The 27,403-nt window shown below is 41.8% G+C and overlaps 1 protein-coding gene across 2 annotated transcripts in view; it reads left to right on the plus strand.

Moving 5' to 3' along the window:
* Positions 1-14,274: 14,274 nt before the first annotated feature.
* LOC137265950 (SH3 domain-binding protein 2-like) overlaps positions 14,275-27,403 on the plus strand; it is a 33,481-nt gene continuing 20,352 nt past the window's right edge. The window contains exon 1 of one of the 2 annotated variants that reach the window (XM_067801435.1): positions 14,275-14,342. The gene's annotated coding sequence lies outside the window, so the exon portion shown is untranslated. Of the gene's footprint in view, positions 14,343-25,410; positions 25,588-27,403 lie in introns of those variants that run through there. The other variant, XM_067801434.1, reaches the window with a different exon arrangement.

Raw genomic sequence — 27,403 nt, forward strand, 5'->3', positions numbered from 1 at the left:
TCAGAGGTAAATATCACTCAAAACTTCCCTGCATCTGGCATAAGATTAAAACGCTTGTAAACATTATATAAAAAGGGTTATTTTAAGACCACCATAATAAGAGCAATGTAAAATGACATCATGGTCACTTTCCACACTTAGGACATGTTCTCCCATCTACTGATAGTCCGTCGTATCGGACAGTCTCAAGTGGCATTGGCGCAAGCCCACATCTACGCTTTGCCATAGTATTTCTGTTTATTCCGGGTGTATAGACTCTGACATTGCGTGTAATTTCGTAGCTTTTCTTGATGGTCTTGTATGTCCTCAACATCCCGTATTCTTGTTTATCAAACGGGTGTTTTTTTTGTAAACAGGGTGTCCTTAATAGTACGCTAAACAACTAACCGAATCAGACGTAATTAACCCGCGAAGATCAGGGTCTCCGTTCACAAAACGCTTACGTGATCCTAAGTCACTAAGGTAACCTTAGAGAAATGTTAAACAGTTGGTGTTAAGGTTGACCTTAGTAAAGGCTGCTTCGTGAAAGAAGCCCCAGGTTAAGAATTATTCTTCAGTAGCTCAAGCTTGTCGTGAAAGGCGACTAACGGGATCGGGTGGTCAGGCTGACTGACTTGTTTGGCACATGTCATCGGTTCCCAATTGCGTAGATCGATGTTCATGCTGATGGTCACTGGATTGTCTGGTCCAGACTCGATGCCCATGACCGTCATGCTGACCAATGGATTGTCTTGTCCAGGAATTATTTACAGATAGCCGGGTATTGCTGGAATATTGGTCGATAAGCAAAGTTAATTCATAACTGTACAATTTGATCAACTCTCCCTATGCTGATGATGTGTGGTAGGCTTTGTCTTTAAGCACCATCTACTCAACCCCTACTTCAGTTATGCCATTTGATGTCATCTTCATGCTGTTGCTAATGTTAATCTGAAGTTATACATACACGCACGCACGCACGCACGCACGTACATTGATTTTACTGAGACAACACCTGCTGGAAAACCAGCAAGATGCAAGATTCTTATCGTTTGAGTCACAATTTGGTTTAAGTGTATGATCCGATACCTGTGCTTTCAACAGTTTAAAATTGACAATGAGGTGCTCTGTAATATAGATACAGGCTCAGGGAACATGTAGACCCATCTACCCATGACCACTAAATAACTTATAATACCCCCATCATTTGGATTTGGTTGTAAGTCAGTCACCTTTAGCTCTATAGCGTTGTCAGAATCTGCACCGTAACGTCACAGTTTATAAATCCATAAAACCACATGCTTCATTATTGTAAAAGCTTTCTGTTTGGAACATTTGAGAAGGGTATGTACCAACATTTGTAGTATGTCATATGTAATTATACTAAGCCAGATGCATTCCGAGCCCAATAATTTCATGGACAAAACATGTTAACGCAAAGCAATGCAGGTACGAGCTACTGAGGGCCTATTGTCACCTGTGTGCTACATACACCTTGTCAGATCACCAGCTTCTTCTCAGTATTAGGCACAGGTTACTGAGGAGTTACTGACACCGGGTGCTACATACACCTTGTCAGATCACCAGCTTCTTCTCGGTATTAGGCACAGGTTACTGAGGAGTTACTGACACCGGGTGCTACATACACCTTGTCAGATCACCAGCTTCTTCTCAGTATTAGGCACAGGTTACTGAGGAGTTACTGACACCGGGTGCTACATACACCTTGTCAGATCACCAGCTTCTTCTCGGTATTAGGCACAGGTTACTGAGGAGTTACTGACACCGGGTGCTACATACACCTTGTTATATCACCAGCTTCTTCTCGGTATTAGGCACAGGTTACTGAGGAGTTACTGACACCGGGTGCTACATACACCTTGTCAGATCACCAGCTTCTTCTCGGTATTAGGCACAGGTTACTGAGGAGTTACTGACACCGGGTGCTACATACACCTTGTCAGATCACCAGCTTCTTCTCGGTATTAGGCACAGGTTACTGAGGAGTTACTGACACCGGGTGCTACATACACCTTCTTAGATCACCAGCTTTTTCTCAGTATTAGGCACAGGTTACTGAGGAGTTACTGACACCGGGTGCTACATACACCTTGTCAGATCACCAGCTTTTTCTCGGTATTAGGCACAGGTTACTGAGGAGTTACTGACACCGGGTGCTACATACACCTTGTCAGATCACCAGCTTTTTCTCGGTATTAGGCACAGGTTACTGAGGAGTTACTGACACCGGGTGCTACATACACCTTGTCAGATCACCAGCTTTTTCTCGGTATTAGGCACAGGTTACTGAGGAGTTACTGACACCGGGTGCTACATACACCTTGTCAGATCACCAGCTTCTTCTCGGTATTAGGTACAGGTTACTGAGGAGTTACTGACACCGGGTGCTACATACACCTTGTCAGATCACCAGCTTCTTCTCGGTATTAGGTACAGGTTACTGAGGAGTTACTGACACCGGGTGCTACATACACCTTGTCAGATCACCAGCTTCTTCTCGGTATTAGGCACAGGTTACTGAGGAGTTACTGACACTGGGTGCTACATACACCTTGTTAGATCACCAGCTTCTTCTCGGTATTAGGCACAGGTTACTGAGGAGTTACTGACACCGGGTGCTACATACACCTTGTCAGATCACCAGTTTTTTCTCGGCACTAGGCACAGGTTACTGAGGAGTTACTGACACCGGGTGCTACATACACCTTCTTAGATCACCAGCTTTTTCTCGGTATTAGGCACAGGTTACTGAGGAGTTACTGACACCGGGTGCTACATACACCTTCTTAGATCACCAGCTTTTTCTCGGTATTAGGCACAGGTTACTGAGGAGTTACTGACACCGGGTGCTACATACACCTTGTCAGATCACCAGCTTCTTCTCGGTATTAGGCACAGGTTACTGAGGAGTTACTGACACCGGGTGCTACATACACCTTGTCAGATCACCAGCTTCTTCTCGGTATTAGGCACAGGTTACTGAGGAGTTACTGACACCGGGTGCTACATACACCTTGTCAGATCACCAGCTTCTTCTCGGTATTAGGCACAGGTTACTGAGGAGTTACTGACACTGGGTGCTACATACACCTTGTTAGATCACCAGCTTCTTCTCGGTATTAGGCACAGGTTACTGAGGAGTTACTGACACTGGGTGCTACATACACCTTGTTAGATCACCAGCTTCTTCTCGGTATTAGGCACAGGTTACTGAGGAGTTACTGACACCGGGTGCTACATACACCTTCTTAGATCACCAGTTTTTTCTCGGCACTAGGCACAGGTTACTGAGGAGTTACTGACACCGGGTGCTACATACACCTTCTTAGATCACCAGCTTTTTCTCGGTATTAGGCACAGGTTACTGAGGAGTTACTGACACCGGGTGCTACATACACCTTGTCAGATCACCAGCTTTTTCTCGGTATTAGGCACAGGTTACTGAGGAGTTACTGACACCGGGTGCTACATACACCTTGTCAGATCACCAGCTTTTTCTCGGTATTAGGCACAGGTTACTGAGGAGTTACTGACACCGGGTGCTACATACACCTTGTCAGATCACCAGCTTCTTCTCGGTATTAGGTACAGGTTACTGAGGAGTTACTGACACCGGGTGCTACATACACCTTGTCAGATCACCAGCTTCTTCTCGGTATTAGGCACAGGTTACTGAGGAGTTACTGACACCGGGTGCTACATACACCTTGTCAGATCACCAGCTTCTTCTCGGTATTAGGCACAGGTTACTGAGGAGTTACTGACACTGGGTGCTACATACACCTTGTTAGATCACCAGCTTCTTCTCGGTATTAGGCACAGGTTACTGAGGAGTTACTGACACCGGGTGCTACATACACCTTCTTAGATCACCAGTTTTTTCTCGGCACTAGGCACAGGTTACTGAGGAGTTACTGACACCGGGTGCTACATACACCTTCTTAGATCACCAGCTTTTTCTCGGTATTAGGCACAGGTTACTGAGGAGTTACTGACACCGGGTGCTACATACACCTTGTCAGATCACCAGCTTCTTCTCGGTATTAGGCACAGGTTACTGAGGAGTTACTGACACCGGGTGCTACATACACCTTGTCAGATCACCAGCTTCTTCTCGGTATTAGGCACAGGTTACTGAGGAGTTACTGACACCGGGTGCTACATACACCTTGTCAGATCACCAGCTTCTTCTCGGTATTAGGCACAGGTTACTGAGGAGTTACTGACACCGGGTGCTACATACACCTTGTTATATCACCAGTTTTTTCTCAGTATTAGGCACATGCTATTGCAGACTCGGGTACTAACTGTATGTAACTGTATAACTTTATGTAACTGTATATATGTCACCTTTTCAGACCACCAGCTTCTTCTCAGTATTAGGCACAGGTTTTTGCTGACTCGGGTGCTAACTGTATGTACATGTAACTGTATAAATGTCACCTCAGTTTCCGTTAGACATCATTTGCCTCCTTCATTGAACACAAGATCATCACAACTGGCTCGTCGTCACAGAGACCCCAATCCACACACTGGTAACCACGGACTCCATTTTCAACATGAAATAGGTCTCACAAACAAATCGAATAAACACAGTACAACATAGCATTCGTAACTACTCGCCTCTTTCCGTAACCTGCAAGAACGCCATCCGGCTTTCCGGAATGACCCGAGTAGATACGAATGTACAACATAGGTGATTTTTCATTCTGAGCACGTCATGAATTAGAGAAATTTTTCATCCGCTTTTTTCATATAAATATATTTTATTTATTATTTAATTGCTTTAGGAAACATGGACGGTCCATGTCAACTCCATGTTTCCTTCTGTACACAACGTTATAAGAGTTCGTCTTAGTCGGATACTGACCATTACCAACTAGCGCTCAAGCTAGAGTCAACAGCAACTGTTTAGTTGACTTAGCGGGAAAAACGGTATTACTGTGTCTATACAAAGGCTGCAAGAAATATTTTCTGTAAGGGAAAGATGTACTTGGTTATTCGTTTGTTCAGACATATGACTACTTAGTTGTTTATTAAAAATTAAAAATTATGAAATCAGTAGTCATGACGGGATGATGAGAGTACTTTCAGTTAAAGCAAGGTTGACTGAGTCTGTTCTTCCATATTTTATAGTATAGTTTATCTGTACACTAAACTGCTGTCTGTCTGGTTTGAACATATTTATTTTCTGAAACCTGGATTGGTAAACAAGCATTTTACGCTTCCATAATTACCGCCCCAGCAACATAATAATTACAAACTTGTAATGGTTTCAAATAAACTAATGTACATTCAGTACATGTATTCATGAGAAATTGAAGCAGATGCGTTTAACTAAATGAAGATAAGTACTGCAATGAAAACAAGAAAACATACAAACATACAAGGGTTCTAGATTTATAGGTTTTCACGTCACTAATCTTATGAAACTGGCCTACACATGTTCAAATTGGTTGCAGAGGAAATTATTATAAGGTTATGTCAATATTGTTTGGGTCTTACATGGTGTAAAGTTGGGATGATATTAAATGTTTTTCAGGAATGTATTATCAGGCTGTAGGGGAGGATATGGTTACATGGTGTAAGGTTGGGATAATGTTGAATGTAGTTTCAGGAATATATTATCACACTGTGGCAATATCATACGAGGTTAGTGAAACATGGTGAAAGGTTGGGATAATGTTGAATGTAGTTTCAGGAATATATTATCACACTGTGGCAATATCATACGAGGTTAGTGAAACATGGTGAAAGGTTGGGATAATGTTGAATGTAGTTTCAGGAATATATTATCGTACTGTGGCAATATCGTAGGAGGTTAGTGTAACATGGTGAAAGGTTGGGATAATGTTGAATGTAGTTTCAGGAATATATTATCAGATTGTGGCAATAGCTAGGGTGGCTAGGGTAACATGATGATGTAAGTTTGTGGTAATACATGTATTATCAGAAATGTGTTATCAGGCTACGGCAATATCGCGCGAGGTTTGGCTACGGTCCTCTGGGATTGGGTAATATCTGGCGAGGATTGAACCATATTGACTTTAACTCGAATATACCCAGGGTAAGGGATGTTGTGAATGACATACAATTTCCACAAGACTATTACCTGAGTCATAGGGGTGGTGGGATAACTCAATGGTTAAAGCGTTCGCTCGTCACACCGAAGTCCCGGGTTCGAGTCCCGCATGGATATGAAGCCCATTTCTCGTGTCCCCCGTGGTGATTAATCTAGAATATTTCTGAAAGTGCCGAAAACTAAACTCCTTCACAACCTGAGTTTAAAACTGATTAATGTAAAGTTATGTAAACACATTCAAGTATTGTGTTGTAACAAATGATACACTATGGCAAACGGAAAATAGCTTTACGTCAAGTGTAACGCCAAATGGCCAAGTAATTTTAGTACACCAGTAACGATTGACGTAACGTAGACTAACGTCTATTCTCTGAAATGAATATATTTTACAGAAAGAATATACTGTTCATAAAAAAGCTAAATCGTTGTGTGAATCGGGGCAGCATGCTGTCCTATCTCAGCCTCCTTTAGGTACTCACTTGGCGCAATGAATTTAACGTTGTGAGCTATTACAGAAAAGTGCAGTAAAAAAAGGCAAAGTACAGTTAAGTTAAGTGAACATTTCTCCAGACAATTGCTTCACATCACCTGATATCCTTGTAACCTCGTCTCACTGGGTTTGAGCAACTGATAAATGTGTTCATGATTCACTGGATTCATTCTTTGTGTGTCTTGCACTTGAAAAGAAAATATTAAATGACACTTTGTACCATGTGCACGTGTTTCAAGCTTTAACCACAACCCGGCTTTAGCTGATAAGCTAAGAGAATCATGCTCCTAAATATATATTATCGACTGTGTGTCGAGAAGCTATCTTTTGTGCAACTGTTTACAGTGACCTACGACTTTAACGAACTAAGTTTACCTCGATGTAACCATAGTTCGTTATATCCGTCAGTTCGTTACATCTGTCGGTTATATTAGTTATATTCGTCACTTCGTTAGTCTGTCAGCTCGTTACACCAGTCAGTTCGTTCGTTATTATCAATATGTTCACAATGCGGTTTATACAGTAAATAGTAAACACAGATAAAGGTCGCTTTATACACTTGTTTGTTGTTCAACACCACATTCAGCAGTGTCTAGCCTATACAGGGCATTCTGTAATTACGTAAGTCTGGAAAGAACAGACTTGTGATCTACATGAGAAGCGATGCGCTCAAAATGGATATGAAGACATGCAGCGATAACGTCAACAAGCTTGTATCCCATTAGGATAAAATGTTAATAATGTATACTACTGATATTACCTCAAGGTGCAGGTGTAGGTAGTGTTATTGGCGTTATCTCTAGCTGTAGGTGTCATCAGTGTGTTCTACTGACGTTATCTGAAGACGTAGGTGTCGCCAGTGTGTTCTGTTGACGTTACCTGAAGGCATTGGTGTCACCAGTGTGTTCTGTTGACGATATCTCACGGCGGAGATGTCATCAGCGTTGTCTATTGACGTTACCAGAAGGTGTGGGTATTACCAGTGTGTACTATTAACGTTATCTCCAACTATAGATCTCAACAGTGTGTATGATTGACGTTATTTCAAAGGGTAGGTATTAATAATGAGTACCACCGACATTATGTCATGGCGTGGCCATGATTGTCAGCGGCGTCAACGAATTCGACTCATTCAAGCTCGACACAACGATATTTGACAGTTGTAAACCTCTGAAGATTCGGGTAAGAATTGATCTTTAGAAACCCATGCGTGTCCTAAGGGGCGACTAACAGGATTAGTGGTCGCTGACTTGGTTGACACATGTCATCGTATCCCAATTGCGTAGATCGATGCTCACGCTGATGATCACGGGATTGTCTGGTACAGCCTCGACTATTTACAAATCGCCGCCATATAGCTGGAATATTGGTGAGTGCGGCGTAAAACCCACTAACTCGATCGATCATTCGATCATTCAATCATTCAATTATTCAACAGTAAGTTATCACTCCTATCTTCACTGCCGTTGTCAGCAAACAAAACACTGTCGAACGCCAGCACTTTCTTTCCGGTCCCCTACTCCCACATCTTCTCACGAGGCAGTTGGTGTGAACTTTATCGCGTTCACATGACACCGGCGACATGGTTAACATACACGGTCTACTGCGTCTAATCTGTCCTTTGAAGGGTGAGATATATACTAACAAAATGATCTTGAACGCTCACTAACACTGTCAGACACCGATAAATTGTACCGTGTTGTCTTCTGATTAAGAAAGCATGTAAGGTTTTGACAGGTTAATCAGCGCTGAAATGTTAGGCCACATATCTGAAGGAAATTATAGCTCTACCGCTGTCTCATTCTGTGCAGCAAGTGAGTGACGATCCTCCAAGTGTTGAAATCCCTTTTCAGGAAGAGGTCCGGAATACGGATCTGCTCGGCATATTCCGTGACCTGATACAGTGTCAGTCGGCACAACTCGGCTTGTTGCGGAAATGCGCGAAGTCCCCAGATGAGAAAGAGCTTTATCACGCACGGTTCCAAGTCAACAGAGCACGGTTTTCACTTCAAATACGAAGATACTATGGAATAACTATGTAAATACTATGAAGCAATGTAAATTCAGTAAAGTCTGTTACATGATTCACTAAGACAAGTGCCCTGTATGTCTGATTAAAATCAGGTTGAGATAAACAACATGCATTCAGTGGTCATTTGGTTAGGCCATGTTAAATCCACCACACTTAAACCCCGACACAGCCGAGTCTTGTCATGAACATATTAAGAGATAAAGGGGAAATTATAGATGCCAACTTCTGTATTCAGTTGAACATGATTTTTATAAGAAATCCAAGCTGCACACGATACTGATTGTTTCCCTACAAATACTGAGGTTCAGGTCCCACCAACTTGTTCCCTGCAAGTGTTAAGGTTCACGATTCACTCTGTTGAGGAACTGGGCCTTGATTTTCGAAGCCCTCTTAACAGAAACCCTAAGACAGTCGTAAGTTAATTTTAATATATGGCATTTACGACAATCATAGTGCTAAAAGATGGGCCCATATTCTCGAAACGTTCGTAGCCCGAAGAATTCTGAACTTCGATCGTAGTCTATGTGTTATGAATGGGCTTAAGAAGTTCGTAGGATTACGAACGTTTCGAGAATAGCTATCCTGGTTGGGTAAGCTTCAGGAAACAGATTGATGAATGTAAGGCTGGACCAAACTGTGGTTAATATTATGTGGCGTCCAAATCGATGAAAAGCAACCAGTATATTTGAGCTTAAATATACGTCTCAGTTCCGTAAACAGCTGACTATGACTTTGACCCTAACCTGGACAGGATGGAATCAGGGGGTTCTGGGTCTTCCACGTGTCATTACGTCATTTCATATTATTATCTTCAACGAAACGACAGCGACATCATATATAATCAAGGTGTACATCCAAAATGGGTCTTACCTTGCGGAGTGCACTTGAATATATTGTAAACGTAAATGGATCATAAATCTTCGCTCATTTAAAATGCATGATTTGCTAATACAGAAAGCATCCCGTATGTTGTTTACAAAAGGCATGTCGATGAGACTTTGTACCGGAAACTAAACACTTTTGCATGTAAACGAACAGGTGGAGTAGGAACGGAACCTTAACACTTACAGAGAACAAGCTGGTGGGATCTGAACCTCCGTGTTTGTAGGGAAACAAGCGGGTGGAGTAGGAACGGAACCTCAGCGTTTGCAGGTAACATGCAAGTGGAGTATTACTGGAACATCAGCGTTTGCAGGTAACACACAAGTGGAGTAGGACTGGAACATCCGTGTTTGCAGGTAACATGCTAGTGGAGTAGGACCGAAACCTCAACACTTTTTCAGGTAACATGCTAGTGGAGTAGGACTGGAATCTCAACACTTTTCTAGGTAACATGCAAGTGGATTGGACTGGAACATCCGTGTTTGCAGGTAACATGCTAGTGGAGTAGGACTGGAACATCCGTGTTTGCAGGTAACATGCTAGTGGAGTAGGACCGAAACCTCAACACTTTTTCAGGTAACATGCTAGTGGAGTAGGACTGGAATCTCAACACTTTTCTAGGTAACATGCAAGTGGATTGGACTGGAACATCCGTGTTTGCAGGTAACATGCTAGTGGAGTAGGACCGAAACCTCAACACTTTTTCAGGTAACATGCTAGTGGAGTAGGACTGGAATCTCAACACTTTTCTAGGTAACATGCTAGTGGATTGGACTGGAACATCCGTGTTTGCAGGTAACATGCTAGTGGAGTAGGACTGAAACCTCAACACTTTTTCAGGTAACATGCTAGTGGAGTAGGACTGAAATCTCAACACTTTTTCAGGTAACATGCTAGTGGAGTAGGACTGGAACCTCAACACTTTTTCAGGTAACATGCTAGTGGAGTAGGACTGGAATCTCAACACTGTTTCAGGTAACATGCTAGTGGAGTAGGACTGGAACATCCGTGTTTGCAGGTAACATGCTTGTGGAGTAGGACTGAAACCTCAACACTTTTTCAGGTAATACGCTAGTGGAGTAGGACTGGAACATCCGTGTTTTCATGTTTTCAGGTAACAATCTAGTGGAGTAGGACAGGAACATCCGTGTTTGCAGGTAACATGCTAGTGGGAGTAGGCAGAGGGTGTGTGTGTGCTCAAAGGTAAATAAGGACGAATGGATTGATGGCATGACGCAGTAGAGATACATCGGCTGAATCCATTCACATAAGGGGTGGTGGGGTAGCCTAGTGGTTAAAGCGATGGTTCGTCACGACGAAAATAGGGATTTGAATCCCCAGACGGTACAATGTACGAAGCTCATTTCTGCGATCTCCGCCATGATGTTGCTTGAATATTGCTGAAAGTGGCGTTAAACCAAACTCAGTCAGTCAGCCATTCGTCAGCCAGCGTTCCACATGTTGCATTAATAGTAAATTAGCAACCCATGTTTGCCATAAAAGTCGACTGTGCTTGTCGTAAGAGGCGACTAACGGGATAGGGTGGTCAGGCTCGCTGACTTGGTTGACACACGTCATCGCATCTCAACTGCGCAGATCGATGCTCATGCTGTTGATCACTGGATTGTCTGGTCAAGATTCGATTGCTTACATACCGGTGCCATATAGCTGGAATATTGCTGAGTGCGACGTAAAACTAAACTCATTCACTCACTCACTAATTAAACCAAAAGGGGGGTCACCATGTCTCAAACAGATACATCGGACCAGACATACACGATCACAGGAATCTACAATGTTTTTATCCGCACCCCTGATGTCTCGACGTTACACGCCCAGGGCACAAACAAGCGACATAACCATATTTTAGTGGGCTTTTTCCCTTTTCTATTTCCCGCGTGAATGAATCGGCTGATCCTCAATTCTGATTCCCGGATCCGGTAAAATTATCTGTCACACCCAAACTGTAGTAATTCAATACCACTGCTGGATTACCTTATTCGGGTAGAGGAACCTTTCCATAATTAACTAAAGCTCGTTTGACAGGTTGTATTACATCTGCAACGTTCATCCTAGGGCGTACTGGGTGTGTAAATATTTATCATACACGTTGTCGTTATAAATAAAATACGTTTCTAAAAGTGATACACAATTGATGTTTGTTTAGATATTTACCGCCCACTAGGGGTAGTTCATTCAGTTATCGGCTAATGCGAAAACCCACCTCTAAGTCAAGAGACAAATATTCTGCTAAAACAAATCTACTGTTAATTCACTTGCAGGTATTGTTTAACACAAACTAATCCTGGACAACAGAAAGATATTCGGCTAATACAAATCCACTGCAAAGACTTCTGGCAAACATTCGGCTAACACAAACTATATATGCGGTTTTAACTTTCCATGATATAAGATAACAGGTGTTGGGGATGCGGTGCCAATTTTAATAACATTGACTCATAAAAAATGACAAACTGTTAATAAAATACGTAAAATCCTCCCTCATAAACAACAGTTTAAAACCTAGCGATTAAAAATGGGTGTACCTGAAGAGGTGGGTGGATGTCTGTACGTGCTGCAGCCGTTGGACTGACTTCGGTCCCGTAGGATGATGAGTCGCACGCACAAACGATCGTTTCGCACGTGCCTGCATACGGGGTAGAGTGCTGTCTCCCGACAGAGCACCCGTCTGTCCATGGCCTATGGGAGTTTCACTATAAAAATATAAGGTGTCCCGCTGTTACATGCAAAATGTAACTTAGAACAGTTGACTGAAGCAAGTGGTTACATTTACACTAGTGAATCTAACATTTTGATGGGTACTATACATTGTGAAGTCCGGTTGTGACTATCATCATTTGACATTGAGTTCGACCTATTAATCTTTCGAGTATCTGTAAGTTGTCCTCAGTTTGAGAAATCCGTATGACGATCTAGTAAACAAACTGACGTACAAACGAAAGGGTAAATTTTCCACAAAAATGTAAATATGTCGAAAAGTGCTTTGTGACTCACAAGTCACTAACATTGTGCACACATTTCAAAACACTGACGTCGGTTTTGTTAAAGCTAACCTCGACAGACCACTTTCCTTTTACGTCACTTATGAGAGTGAGTGAGTGAGTGAGTGAGTGTGTGAGTGAGTGAGTATGGTTTTCCACCGGTTATATTCCATCAATATCACGGCGCGGTGATGAAGAAGGTATAACCATGAATTTGTCAAAGGCGGGTAGCTTTGGCCCATGACAGTGTTGTTTGGCTCATGAGAGTATTGTTTGGCTCACGAGAGTATTGTTTGGCTCACGAGAGTATTGTTTGGCTCACGAGAGTATTGTTTGGCTCATGAGAGTATTGTTCGGTTGGTACATTATGATTCACATGGATGTGGATCGCTTAGAAAAGGAGTTAGACAGCCATATAGGTGTACAGACCCTACCCTTGTACTATGTAATAGGAAATGTATGTAACGACGAAACCGCCCCCTCTTCAGTCAAAGTTATTGTTAAGGTCACTTGAATGTCAAGGCCATCTATGGTGATTTTGGAGAAAATGCCGCTTACTGTTGAGAAATGATATGTAGATGTTGCAATATGTTTTTAGACCGGTGGAATGCTGCAGCCGGTCGAATCTGGCCCCACATAGGCGCTGTCAGTACGTGAGGTTTGCTGTCTTGGGCGATCCATGATTTTGACGAAGAATATTTCGGTGTTTCGTGGCGTTTAACCTTTGAAATAATGATTCGTTTGTGACTATTCATAGCTCATTTTGTAGGGAAATCATCTAGTTAGGCCTCCAAGGGACTTAAAAAATACTTTACGTGATGAAATCTAAATCTTGAGGAGGGGGTGGTTTCGTCGGTCCTTTCCTTTCATATGGTACTTGGGTAGGGTATCTACACCTGCGTGTCTTTCTAACTCTGTTTCTAAGTGATCCACGCCCCTGTGTTATGACGCACGGCTTTGCATTTCAAAATGCAGGCCAATGAATTATCACAATCAAATAGTCGTAACCTTTTAACAAAGTCCAGCCAAAAGAGCCAGGGTTGGTCTGGACCAATGGACCAAGATTAACGGGGTGTGGACTAAGGGACCAGGGTTAACAGGGTGAGGACTAACGGTCCAGGATTAACAACGTGCGGTCTAATGGTTCAGGATTAACAGGGCCTGCACTAACGGACCAGGATTAACAGCGTGCGGACTAAGGGACCAGGATTAAAAGATAGCCAAAAGAGCCAGGGTTGGTCTGGACTAACGGACCAGGATTAACAGAGTGCGGACTAACGGACCAGGATTAAAAGATAGCCAAAAGAGCCAGGGTTGGTCTGGACTAACGGACCAGGATTAACAGAGTGCGGACTAACGGACCAGGATTAAAAGATAGCCAAAAGAGCCAGGGTTGGTCTGGACTAACGGACCAGGATTAACAGAGTGCGGACTAACGGACCAGGATTAACTGGTGTGGACTAAGGGACCATAATTAACAGGGTGAGGACTAACTATAACGAGCCAGGAGGTGTGGTAGAATAGTGGTTAAAGCGTTCGCTTGTCACATCGAGGTTCAAGTCCTTTCATGGGTACAGTGTGTGAAACCTATTTTTAGAGATATTATTACAGATGATTACAGATTACGTCAGTGGCTGTCCCACTTGATACACCATCAGAACAAGTACTTCCGGTCTCGGGATACATGACTAATTTATGACATTAATAGCAAAATAAAAATAAACACAGCTTTTGTTCTGGCAACCAATATCTCTTCCGTTCCGACAATCATCCATTTCCATGCATCACTTTCCGTGTAAGAGACATTAGGGATCGACATTTTGAAACATGCAAATACGGATGAAGGAGAAGCAGGTATGTGCGTTTGTTTTCGAAGGGACAGTAAAACAGGAATGGAACAACGTAGGGTAGTGTTAATCAAGGTTGGGGAAGGAGGGAGGAAGATGCAGAAAAATCGGGTCGGTCCCAGTTACAAGTGCTCTGGTTGGAGTTCTTTTCAATGTTCCTGTTGTGTTTGCCTTTTATTTTACACCGAACTCAACAATATTCTAGCTATCTGTAAAGCCAGTGGTCAACAGCATGAGCATCGATCTACACAAATGGGATACGATGAAATGTGTCAACCAAGCCATGTGATTCTTGGAAGTTCTCAGTTCTCAGTGCCACAATCAGCAATATTTAAGCGATATGGCAGGGACCAGATAATAGAGTGGTCAACAGCATGAGCATCGATCGATCGACGCTATTAGGACACGATGATATGTGTCAGCCAAGCAGGGGTTACTGAAGATCACTTCTAAGCTTGATCTTCACGGGTACTTGATGTTGAAGTTTGCAAGTTTGTGTCGAGCTTGAATGTGTCGAATTCCGTTTCTCTCGCATTCGCTAGTCGCATCCCACCGAATCGCAATACAGAACCGATGACTATCTCATGACGTTGCTATGCCAACACTGAGTAACCAGTGGCGCATCACCTCTTGCTAAACATACGCTACTTTAATTGGCAATGTTAATACTACTTTCTTCACAAATGCATTATACTCTGTATGTATACAGGGCGTACCTATAATTACTCTACACAAATATTTACTGTCTGATGTGTGTTTTTTTATTGCTAGTGTTTGTTCACACACACCACGCTTATTGCCCATTTACAATATTCATTCAAAAAAGTACATTCAACGATTAATATGCAGAGGCGTTATTAAGATCATATATACATACTTTGATTACGCACATGAAACAGTTCCATTACTATCAACAGTGTAAAACGCGACCGTCCATTTCGACATAGTGAGGCCAACGTGTTTAAAGCTTGTACAGGCGTTGGGGTTTCTTTTCTTACAGCACAATCTTGGTTTAAAAAAACCTGCATTACGCGTTCAATAGAGTTTTAATTAAAAATAATTCAACCGTATTCTCGTCCATAGATCTGAGGAATGAGGATTAAAACCATAAAATGGAGTAAACGTATGGCTGTGCTGATCCCCAAAACAAATTTGATATCTATTTGCTGTGGGCATCCATACTGTTATACTTGTAGATTCACTTAAACCCAGGCATAATGCACATAAATCGTAATCCAACTCAACTGTTGAACAAATTACCTATACATTTCAACACTTACGCTCGAAAATGCTTTATTTGTTCAATTTTTGTCAACGCTCTCTGTTCTTAATAAAGGGAAATGGACTTCCACCGATTGTTTTAACTCGATAAGTAAAATCTATTGTAGGGTTACACAATTTGAAATATAAGTACTCGTATTTTAAGGCAAGTGTCTCAGGAAGTGAATCATGGGACATTTCTAGTTAAATCCTGACTCATGCACTTTGCTGAAGCGTATAAAGTGCGATGCGATGAGGTTCTGTGCTCAAAGAAACGTTTACTGTGCCTAGCGGAACCTGACTCCAAGTTACGTGACCAGGTGTGTGTCACCCACTTTGTTCTGGGGATGTCGTGTCTATTGGTCTTCCCGATCTTACCTAGGAGGTAGTTGTTTATCAATTTGCTGATGGTGGCCTGGTTGCAGGTGAGCGGCCGTCGAATAGTTACCATCCAAGCCCAGGAAGCCCAGGACCGTTACAACGTGTTCGCTCACTTGTGTCATTGCCACAGCCGTGGGGAGTGCACAACGCATCCCTGGTTTCTACCAAACTGCCAAGGCTGGGGATAGATTGCTTGCACTATGGATCGACCAGGAAGGCCAGTTTTTTTGAGAGACTACCGGCACTGAAACCTTAGAAACTGTTGGAGAGTTTGGTTCAGTGATAAATCACGATTTCGTCTTCACCAGCGAGATGGAAGACAGCGTGTTTAACGTCTGAGAAATGAATGTTTTGCCCCTAATGACATTAGACAGATTGACAGATTCGATGAAGGAAGCGTCATGGTGTGGGGTGAAAAGTCTAGCACACAAAGATCTGATTTCTTGGTGGTTCGTTGGAATTTGACAGCAAAACAATACATCAACGGATAAGTCAAACGTCAAAAACACGCGTCAGACACTTCCGCAACTGGATATCGCACTGCAGGAACGGTGGTGAAGAATTCGGCAAGAGCGACATCGTCGAATTGCACAATATGTGCATAGACAATGCTTAGCTGTAATTGCCGCCAGTGGTGGCCATACAAAATATTAACAATAACGTCATTTTGCGGACTCAGTAAACATCAACACAACAATGAAGGCCGCTGTTGTATTGGAGAATTTTTACCATATTACCATCAAAATTAAAAACAATAATTCTCTTCAACAAACGCACTAAATACTTCTAAACATAGTGCATACGTTTCCTTTTTTTAAGAGTGTATGTAGAGTGTTTAACAATATGTATATGGTGCTAGTGACTTGCATGTCCTTGTGGAGTTTGATTTTGAAATCCCAAGGCACCAAATGTGCGCTTTCTTTTGTATGCCAGGGTACCGCTGAATGCTGCCTATATCACACCGTCCAATCGCAGCCCGCGACACATCCCGTCACGGCCTATCTCCCATCTAGACAGAGGTCCTGTGAACATGTAACTCAGGTAGACTAATAAACCCAAGCTTGGGCCAAGGTTGGTTGACTCTAAAGTATCAAGGAACATACATGCAAAGACGCGTTTGTATTATTTGAATAGGCTTGCATGCTCTTTCCTCTCCACCGCTATGACTCTATGATTATACACTATAACTCAACAAAAGTTGACTCTCTGTCGCAGAAGATACTTACCGTTCATTGTCTGTTTATAAACACCTGTATATATTACGCAAGAACATGTTTAGAAAGGGAGGATAATTACTGAAACTCGAGGTTATTAATCTCCTGCTACCTGTGAAGATCTGGATCTTAATGAACCCAACAGGCGTAACAGGCGACCAACAGGATCGGGTTATCAGACTGGCTGACTTGGTTGACTCATGTCATGGTAGCCCAGTTGCGTTGATCGATGCTCATGATGTTGATCACTGGGTTGTCTGGTCTTGACTCGATCATTTACAGACCGCAACTATATAGCTGAAATATTGCGGCGTAAACCAACAAACCAATCAATTACTCGTGTTTAATTCCATATAACTGTACGGCTTCCACAATTAGTTTACATCAATTCATACCGAATTAAAGTAAACGCAAAGAAACGTTGCTCCCAAACACAAAAAGTGCATTTAGTGATTACTGCTTCTCTGAATGTTCGAAGACCCGGGTTCGATTCCAGTCATGGGTACTATGTGCGAAGCCCATTTCTAGTGTCCCCTGTCGTGATATTGCTAGACCATTGCTAAAAGCAGCTAAAACTAAACTCACTCAGTCTTTCTGCCGTGTTACAAAGGAATATATATATGTAACAGTGACAAAACAACTATTAGAATGATTGCTGAGGGGTAACGTTTACATTTTGCAACGAGTGAGTGAGTATAGTTCAGCGGCTCGCTGGAGGTGGTACGCGCTGTCTCAGCCGATTATCAAGATAATCCCAGAGATGTTCAGTGAAGTTTATGTTTATGTAGGAACCCGCGCTAGCCAAAGCAATACGCTGACTTTAACGAGGGTGCTACTATCTCTTGAATAAGTGTGGCACTGTGGAGCGTTGTGTTGTCGCGCTGCAAAATGTCTCCTCTTGGCTGTTGTCGAATAAAGGTCACCACAAAAAAGTCTCAACACTTCATCTTTGTATCGCTGGGCATTCAGATTTTTTCCCAACGTTAACCAGTCATCTTGTTCTCTGGTCACAGATGCTACCCCACACCATGACGCCTTCTCCGTCGTCATGAAGGGCGGATGAAATTCTTGCACACAGTCTGACGCCAGTCGCTGATTTCGTAAAACAACATGAACTCTGTCATCGCTTCTGACAAAACCGAATCACTAACCACTGGCTTAGTGCTAAGAGACCTTCGACACTCTAGGCCCTGTTTTGGGGCGGATCGGTCGGTGTTGTGACTGTTGGTCTTGGGCGGCCTTGGGTCTGGCCTGCTTGTTGGTAGTAGTTATCAGTTTGCTAATGGTGGCCTGGCTGCAGGTGAGGGTTCTTGCAAACGAACTTTGTGAGGTCACTATTGCCCAGCTGACATCAAGTAACTGGGCCAGTACTGGCATCATCCTCGCCTCTATCGCTGGTACTGGCATAAAGTACGACAGTATAGAGCCAGTACTGAACCAGTGATTGTTTTCCGTCAGTGGTCCGTTACAGACAAAACTGTATATATTAGCGGTTGCCGCGTAAATACTGTACCTTAATACTGTACCGACCAAGTACAGGCCCATTATGGACAGTAGACTTCCTGTCTGGCTAATTGTGGGAGATTATCTCAGGACCATGTCGTTAATTCAATACATATGGCCAGATGGTAGAATGTGACATTTTCCATATTTCTGAATGTAAATTGACTTAATCTGGCACTGTAAAGTACTTATTTTTGAAGCACTTATTAAAACTATATTTTCAACTAAGGGTGAGTGCTGAACTAAATATTGAACACCCACATGCAGCATGAATATTGCTGGGACAGGGGTATTTGAAACATTTACTATGCATCATGTTATTAGGTCATGTAAAATCTGATCATTCCAGAACATACATTCAATAATTCATAGTGTTGTTTGATAACCATGTCTTATTGAACAAACGTCAAAACTGAATTCTAAAAGAAACCTTGAAAATTCCTTTTTAAAAAGTCTGCATCAGGTGAACTAACTTTTGAAACTAGAGTTGAACAGGTTCATCCAGAAGGACAATGGAAGAGTAACCCATCACGTTTTCATCTTGTTTTATGAATCAAACTCATATGGATAAACGTGTGTTGTCGTGTGTTTTTTTCTTTTTCATAGTTGTGTTTGGTATCAGCTTTATAAAAGAGTACAAACTGTATTAAACTTAACTGGGCCAGTGCCCGCCAAACTATAAAGGGCCAATTTGCAGCCGTTACGCCAGTGTATTGGACCATAGTTCTTTGTCTGTACTGGGCCTTTTCAACGACAGTGTGCAATATAGTACAGGCACAGTTCCGGAATTCCTTAAAGGGACCAGATTTTCTGACTGGCCCAGTTATGTGAAGTGGCCATACCGACCTCCCTGTCTCGATGCACTTCGTAAGTCTTGGAATATCTGTGGTGGTCTTTTAGATTACTGCATAACTGCTTTGTCCAACGTTGGTATTTATGCCACAACCATGCACTTGTATTTAGAAAATGACCCACACTTACGTTTCTCACCTTTTAAAACTTGCACGATTTGCACGAAGTTTTCGGATCGCTCGTTAACGGGACCGACGTTATCGTGTTGTGTTTGGGTTCAAACCAGTGCCAGCGTTTTTGTTTTTAATACAGTTGCCTTAAAAGTGACAGTTATTATTTTAAACTAAAACGGAACTAATTACCACAACTTTATGTTGTCTATCGAGTATTTCATACCGACTATATCGGGAGGTCTAGTCAAAGGGAAGTAACTCTGATCATAATGTGTTACTCCTGTCACATTGCAAGCATTCTCCTTGCTGCAGGGTTGCGGCCTCTGCTTTTATCCCCAGTGTTACATGGGTCTAACAAGTGATAAAGAACTCTATATGTATTCGCTCTAGCAGTGCGACACTGTTATGATGTCACACCGCGTATTGTCTATGAAACGATATGAGATAACAACACTCCAACCACCACCAACAAAAGCTGACAAGACACTGTATGCTGTGGTAGTGATAAAAAACAAGAATGCAGATTAAATAATAGTGAGTGAGTGAGTGAGTGAGTTTAGTTTTACGCCGCACTCAGCAATATTACAGCTATATGGCGGCGGTCTGTAAATAATCGAGCCTGGACCAGACAATCCAGTGATCAACAACATCAGCATCGATCTGCGCAACTGGGAACCGATGACATGTGTCAACCAAGTCTGCGAGTCTGACCACCCGATCCCGTTAGTCGCCTCTTACGACAAGCTGAGTCGCCTTTTATGGTAAGCATGGGTTGCTGAAGGCCTATTCTACCCCGGGACCTTCACGGGTCAGATTAAATAATAACGAATTGTTCTCATGTGGCTTGGTTACACACTTTGGGGATTTTAGAAATATTTGGTCGATGGCTGTCCTGAATTAGACACTATAATAACCTCGTGGCTAGAGCGGTAGCTCGTCATAGGTTCGATTCCCCAGCTGGATACAGTGTGTGAAGTCCATTTCTGGCGATACCCGTCTTGGTATTGCTGGGATATTGTAAAAAGCGGTATAAAATCATACTGACTCACTCTCGCTCTCATCGTTTCAACTGCCGTGTAGACGGTAGCACTCACTGTTGTATCTGTCGTATTTTACGTCCGTTGCTTTCTGTGAGGTTTTGTCCTGAAGTCCGTTTGGTTTGTCGAAGACGAACAAACTTATAATACTCAATGAAACGCCCATCATAATCAAAACGTCAGACCACCTCTGTGAGTGTTTTTGCAGAATTTATGTCCTAAAAACAAAAAAGTTCAGTAACAGCTTCTGTAGTTGTAGCATCAGTTGTAGTGGTCGTAGTTGTAGTGGTCGTAGTTGTAGTGGTCGTAGTTGTAGTGATCGTAGTTGTAGTGGTCGTAGTTGTAGTGATCGTAGTTGTAGTGGTCGTAGTATGTATGTATGTATGTATGTATGTATGTATGTATGTATGTATGTGTGCTTGCTTGCGTGCGTGCGTGTGTGTGTATGTATGTACAGCTTAACATCTGTAATGATAGTCAAACGCATCTACAACTAAACGTGAAGTAAAGTGTTCTTTTTCTTTGGTGTGTTCGCCATCATCCAGGATCAGGCGATAAGGTGATATAAAGAACGGAATTTTATCATCAGCATGCATGTTCTTGCATGTCAGGAATAAGTGTAGGACAATCAGACCACGCACAGAACTCTGTTATCCTGACAACGTGGCTCGGTGCTCAGACTGTCTGCCTACATATAGTCTGGCAGAAAATGTTTCAGGACGGTGTTTGGTAACTTTACTTCAAACCTATAAGTGCTGTTTCCAGTTTGGTATGGGGCTTTATAATTCTTCTACCACTGAGGATTTTAATTGTCACAATTTATCACTCGATAATAAGAAAGTCTGAAATTATTTCAAGTCACAACAACACCTCACATGTCAAGGGTGTTGAGCTACTTACCGGAACAGCGACCCGGTCATGCAAATAGGCAGGTCACATGTCACATTTTTACATTATACTCGCCAGGTCATGTCACGTGGCTTAAAGCACGTGTATTTTGCATTAGTTAACGGTGTCAATACCGGTGTAGGACAGCAGTCATCTCCAAATCAAATATGTCACATAATTTATATGATGTTTTCAAACTGTTATTGCGATGTCTTTTCATGCACATGTAAATAACAGAGAATTTTGATTGTTTAGGTTCCATGAAAATATTTTGAGCATATGGTAGTTAGGGGACAGGTTTATTTTCAAGGCATCATTCACAGTCCATTGATGATATTTCTGTGAAACTATGCATGTACACATTACTGAAGTGGGTCTTTGATTTGTATTCTGGGGGTTGATCACCAACTTGTTTTCCTCGAATTTTTCAAGATTTTTCTATCACAAAGCATCTCTTCTTGAGACAGGTCAGTATCTGATTCATCTCCAAGACGTATTAAGATTGGTGGGATGGCCTCTTCTCTAATACCATCTAGTTTCCAGTACTAATTTTCAACTGCCAATGCATGTTTGACACAGGCTTCCCACCGACTGATATCAGTCTCCCTTATTGCCGTGTGAACATTTTTTTCAACGTTAGATAACTTGAATGTCGTGTTGTAGCGCGATACCTTCCCCTTGATGTCCCCCATATCACTTCAATTGGATTCAAATCGCAATGGTATGGCGGTAGTCGTAGAACCTCGTGACCAGCGTTCTTCAACACATTGTCGATGGCATAGGAATTTGATGGTTATACTCCAAAGGATACCGCTTTTTGCCCATTATTTTAAAGTTAAATATGACTGTACCAAAAGGGTATTTTTTAAAAGTTAAGCGACAGTACACATTTAATGTGTGTTAATGTAAGTTAATATTATGTTTTATGTGGCAGTGTTAATCATTCCAAGGGACACACGTACCTGTTGGCATTCAGTAGAGGGCTGTAGTGTGCTGTATATTTAGATATGTGGTATATTTAGAATGCACTACAACCCCATAGGCCTGTCCAGTGACGCAGAGTTCAATATAAATGTTAAAAATGATTCAGGCCCCGTTCCGCAATGCGATCTTAGCGTTACGACAGTCTAAGTCTAAGGTATGGGAGTTACCATCATCTTAGCGCTACAACTATGTTAAAGTATATGGGAGTTACCATCATCCTGACGCTAAGATCGCTTCGTGAAACGGGGTCCTGGAATCTTTGTAGTAACGTGGGTCCTTCCGTCCCGAAACTGTCCGGGGCATATCTCTTGAAGTTTACATGCTAGGTTCACCAAACTCTACACACGTTAGTCATTACCCATTGATGTGCCTTTTGCTATTCTGTTTATTTTTCAGAAATTGTTTTGCTGTTGTTTCCATGGAAACATGACTTGGTGCAAAGTATGTTTGATGGTTACCTGGTCACAACATATCACCGAAACTATGCATTCTAGGTTCACCAAACTTAATACACAAGTTAATCATGACCCACAGATGTACAATGTGCTATTTATTGCAAAATGTGATTATTCAAAGTGTGATGTTCCCTGTTCACTTTTCATAGTCTTTCTTTGTGTCATATGTACCAGTCTGTGGTTTATTCTCTGTGTCTAGATTACTTATTTCCTTGATGTTATCAACGTGTGATGTTTTTCTGTATCTACATGGGTTGTTTTTCTGTATCTACATGGGTTGTTTTGTTCATGTCACAATGTAAGAACAAATGTAGCCCTGATTGGTTCTAAATGGTTAATTTCTTCATTTCATATATGCAAATAAATGTGTACATGGAAAAACTGTTGTCTAACATGTATATAAATTTTAGCAGAATCAAGGAGAAAGTTTTGTGAGCTGCTGATCCTTGTCACATTATATATTAATAGTGGTGATTTCCATGTCCCAAAGTTGGAAGCGGGGGTATGTGAGCTGTGTCTATGGTTGTAGTGAGGTTGAGTATGGTTGTAGTGAGCTGTGACTATGGTGGTAGTGAGGTTGAGTATGGTTGTAGTGAGGTTGAGTATGGTTGCAGTGAGGTTGAGTATGGTTGTAGTGAGGTTGAGTATGGTTGTAGTGAGACTATGGTTGTAGTGAGGTTGACTATGGTTGTAGTGAGGTTGATATTATCATCCCTAGCACTGCTTTTGTATTATATGTATTGCCTCTGAATTTAGAATATACTTTTAGAATACATTTTTATACTATCACATCGGTCCACATGGCGTCGTCGTCGTAGTAGTAGCAGCAGCAGCAGCAGCAGCAGTAGTAGTAGTAGTAGTAGTTGTTGTTGTTGTTGTTGTTGTTCAAACGAAGTCTCCAAATTCATCTCTTTAGATTGTCATATCCTGATGACTAGTGTCATCTCAAGTGACTAGTAGACTAGTATGATTTTAAGTCTGTGTGCTTTGAGCATTTAATGTGAATGGAAATAGCACGGTACAAATGAACTATAATAATAATGACATTTAGTAGTAGTAGTAGTAGCAGTAGTAGCAGTAGAAGTAGCAGCAGCAGCAGCAGTAGCAGTGGCAGTAGTAGTAGTAGTAGTAGTAGTAGTAGCAGCAGCAGTAGTAGTGGTGGTGGTGGTGGTAGTAGTAGTAGTAGTAGTAGTAGTAGTAGCAGTAGCAGTAGAAGTAGTAGTAGCAGTAGAAGTAGCAGCAGCAGCAGCAGTAGCAGTGGCAGTAGTAGTAGTAGTAGTAGTTGTTGTTGTTGTTGTTGTTCAAACGAAGTCTCCAAATTCATCTCTTTAGATTGTCATATCCTGATGACTAGTGTCATCTCAAGTGACTAGTAGATTAGTATGATTTTAAGTCTGTGTGCTTTGAGCATTTAATGTGAATGGAAATAGCACGGTACAAATGAACTATAATAATAATGACATTTAGTAGTAGTAGTAGTAGCAGTAGTAGCAGTAGAAGTAGCAGCAGCAGCAGCAGCAGCAGCAGTAGCAGTGGCAGTAGTAGTAGTAGTAGTAGTAGTAGTAGCAGCAGCAGTAGTAGTGGTGGTGGTGGTGGTAGTAGTAGTAGTAGTAGTAGTAGTAGTAGTAGTAGTAGTAGTAGTAGTAGTAGTAGTAGTAGTAGTAGTAGTAGTAGTAGTAGTAGTAGTAGTAGTAGTAGTAGTACTCTTGACAGTAGTCGATGTAGAGGTATTATACAGTATATATATTTGTACGGGTGGCAGTAGTCGATGTATGCCTGACACTACACATTATGTAAGGGGATACTGTCAAATGCTAAGATGTTATAGTCCCATTGTGTCACACCTCCCCTCACCCTGTATTGTATTCCCTCACGCCCTAAAGGCGATATGTAAATTAAATGAAGTTAGATAACTGACATTTAATGTCAGAAATATAAATAATAACCTAAATGTACATATACACCTTTAAACTGAAACTGGAGCATTAGCGGTGGGGTAGCCAAGTGGTTAAAGCGTCTGGTATTTACGAGGAAAACTCAGGTTCGAATCCCCACTACTTGGATACAATGTGTGAAGCCTATTTCTGGTGTCCCCCTCCGTAATATTGCTGGAATTTTGCTAAAAGCGGCGTAACTAAACTCACTCACTCAAAATGGAGCAGAGGCAATTCTAGACTTGACTTGCGTTTCTATTTGGTTTAACATCCACGGTCTGGAGACAGACTTAGAGCAGTGAAACGTAGCAACGAGATACGATCGATGAATAACTAAGCGTTGTTATGTTGTTATTGTTATGTCGAGGTTATCTTACTTGTTTAATCATCACTGATAAATTATAGTGACCGTCAGGTAATGCTATTACTACCTAGCTGGTACTAACAGGTCAGGATAACAATATATAGCGCGTCGAAGTGTGTATCGGTGTCAACTCCCAACCAGGAAGTAAAAACAGTGACACGGTAAACCCGACTGTAGGTAACAAGCTGCTCGTGGCTACTGTTTGCTAAAACAGTCGAATCATCTTTAAAACACGAGGGAACAAACTAACCATCAACCATCAAGGAGGTAAGGAATCTTTTGTATACCTCACCTCCGGCGAAAACATAACCTTGCACAATATATAGAGTTTAGTCACGAGCCTGTATGTAGGTCATAGGAAACCGACGTGACTGTATGTCCCTGTATACACCTGATACAAGTATGGCTGTACACATGCAACACTTCCAGTGTCAGGTAACGAACATACCCCAATCATATACCCCCAGGGTATGACATTAGATGTTAAATTGCTGTTATCACTATATTTGAATATTTCATCGGTAAGCAGAGATCAGGAGGAATCAAGCATATCTCCCTGTCGCATACCTAGCGTTCACAGGAGTGTGTCTTTTCACGTTTGCATTAACATTGCTGCTCAGCTGAAATAAAGCAACCGGTAGGGTTTGGGTGAATTAGTATGTAAGGTCAGCTAACGTGTATGTGTGTACAGTAAGGGACAATTAAGTACATAAGGAAACAAGAAGGCTGTTTCAGTGTTTTTAGGCATAAACAGCTGTACTTGGTCCAAAGGTGTACTGGGCCATAAGCTAACTAGAGCAGTCGACATGGAAGAACTTCACTAAACACGTCTTAATGTTCAAGATTTTGAGTCATACTTTCCCGTGTATTAAATTGTTTGGATACATTCAGGCCAAGTTGCTTATCAAATCGCGTTTATCGCACCGTGCGGGATCTTCTCGTTTCGACAAGCACCATACACGTGCTTGTCAGTGAACATTACTCAACTGGTTGTATGTAGACTCGTGGGTTGTACTGTACATTCTGTTTTCTGGTTCAGAATAAGTGATACTGTAGACTGGGCTCTTTGACATACCGTTATGTACGTTGTATTGTAGATTGCATGTTATGTGAAATGTATTATGTGTTTCGGGAATACGTTGGAGGCAGAATGGTGGGTGACGGTGTACGTTGTGTTGTGTTTATTATACATTGTACTCAGGATTGTATTGCAGGTTTCATTGAAGGTTGTGTTATTTGTTATGGTGGTTGTCGTTCTATTGGTGGTTGTATTGGAGGTCTATTTTACGTTGTGTTGGAGATTTACTTCACGTTGTATTGGAGATTGTGTTGTAAGTTGTATTGGAGAATTATTTGACATTGTATTTGAAAATGTATTGCAGGTTGTATTGGAGGTTTATATGACGTTGTGTTGGAAAGTCCATCGCAGGTTGTATTGGAGAGTTGTTTTACGTTGTATTGGAGATTGTATTATAAGTTGTATTGAAAATGTTTTTTACGTTTTATTGAAAACACGTTGCAGGTTATGTTGCAGGCTTTGTTGTAGGTTGTAATTTATGTTGTGCGATAGTTAATACAGTGGATGTATTTTACGCTGTGTTGTAGTCTCTATTGTCGATACTTTTGTTGTTGCGGATTTGTGTTGAGGGTTGTGCTGAGGATTTGTGTTGAAGGTTGTGTTGAGGGTTGTGTTGAGGGTTGTGTTGTAGTTTCCATTGCAAGTCAAACCATAGAATATAATCCAGTTTTGACTATAATATCAGCGAAATGTTCCATCTCTGCTTCCCTATGTCATTTGTAGTTAAATACACATCCTGAGATAACAAAACATACAAACTGATAACACCAGTCACAAAACTACATCACTGAAAAGAACACATGCAGACCGTCAACAACCTTTGTGTATTTAAACCAAATGTTTAAAGGGCAAACTGTGTATAGTATAAATAGTTATACAGAACATTATGTCAATACAAGACTACTGTCATGGCCCTACCTGTACGGGGGACCTTCCTTCTTCCTCTATACACACGTTGGCACAATACCCTCTTTGAACCGCAACTCTCGACCAAACTATCTCTGA

Source organism: Haliotis asinina, chromosome 15, assembly GCF_037392515.1.
Source record: "Haliotis asinina isolate JCU_RB_2024 chromosome 15, JCU_Hal_asi_v2, whole genome shotgun sequence".
Taxonomy (NCBI): domain Eukaryota; kingdom Metazoa; phylum Mollusca; class Gastropoda; order Lepetellida; family Haliotidae; genus Haliotis; species Haliotis asinina.